A 1467-nucleotide genomic window follows, 5' to 3' on the forward strand; every position below is an offset into this window, starting at 1 on the left:
GCTCAAGGACTGAGATTTGGGGGGGCTGAAGCTCAGCAGTGGAGCGCTTGAACTTAATGTGTGTGAAGGAGGCCCAGGTCCAATCCCCAGTACTGCAAAACATAAAAAAAAAAAAAAAAAAACACCAGCCGGATGGTGGTGGCGCATGCCTTTAATCTCAGCACTCAGGAGGCAGATCTCTGAGAGTTCGAGGCCAGCCTGGTCTACAGAACAAGTTCCAGGACAGGCTCCAAAGCTACAGAGAAACCCTGTCTCAAAAAACCAAAACACAAAACAAAACAAAAAAGAACCCCCAAAACAGACCTAGCATTCGAGGTTCTCAACACTGCCATCCTTGTTGTGGGCTTTGTTTCCAGGCTGGTTAGTGGGGTGTGTGCTGACTCCAGGCACGACCACGCAGCAACTTTACATAAGCAGGTTTCTCTCCTCACGTCACTATTGCAGTGTGGCAAAGAACCACAAAACTCAGCAATTTAAAGCATTATCTCAGTTTTTGGAAGTGGCTAAACTGGCTGATTCTAGTTCTAGGTGTCCCATAAGGTGATAAGTCACACTGTCAGCCAGGCCTAAAGTGGTCTGAAGGCTGGCCTGGGGCTGAAGCGCCTGTGTCCAAGTTTAGTCTCGTAACTGCTGGCAGCATTTCCAAGTTTAGTCTCATAACTGCTGGCAGGAAGCTTCAGTTTCTGGGTACACAGGTCTTTCACAAGGACTCTTATTTTTACCCAGCCTTCCTCCAACCTGCATGACCCAAAAGCAAGACAGAAACCAAGACAACAGCCTCAACGGAGGGAAACACCGTTCTTTCTGCTGTATTCTACTGGGTACTCAGTCTAACCCATTTACAACACTCAGGGCATGCTGGGAGGGCATCTCAAAAACTATCTGCCACGCAGGGTTTCTTTTTTAAAAGTGAGACAGCCTTTTCCAGAAGTTTCCAGGAGGCTTCCCTTCACACCTGCTGGCTAGAACTGTGTTACATGCGTACACACACACACACACACACACACACACACACACAGCAATCACTCACTCACAGGGGACCCAGGACCATCATCACAATCATGATTCACCGCCCCTGTGGCTAGGAGCCACTGCTGCTGAGATGTGAACCTAGCGATTCTGTCGGGAATGTGGAAGCCGTGACAGGGAGGTAAGCTGAGCACACAGTCCAGTGTCTATGATGCTCACTGCCTGAGTGGAATTCCACCAACACAAAGTCTATGTCTTTTCCTACTACTCTACTTCCAGGGTGAAGGTATAGGTTACACACAGAAATTAATGTCCATTGAAAGAATAAATGAATGAATTCATAATAAACTAGAAGATCATAGGACAGGGAATCCAGGATTGCAACCACCAGTTAGGGGTATACAGCCCCAAGCTTGAGGCTCCTTAAGATCTCAGAACTCAGGTCACCTCTTCCTACCCTCATATTCCCCCCCCCCCTTGGCTCCAAGGACACACAGA

Source organism: Microtus pennsylvanicus, chromosome 13 (assembly GCF_037038515.1).
Source record: "Microtus pennsylvanicus isolate mMicPen1 chromosome 13, mMicPen1.hap1, whole genome shotgun sequence".
Taxonomy (NCBI): Eukaryota; Metazoa; Chordata; class Mammalia; order Rodentia; family Cricetidae; genus Microtus; species Microtus pennsylvanicus.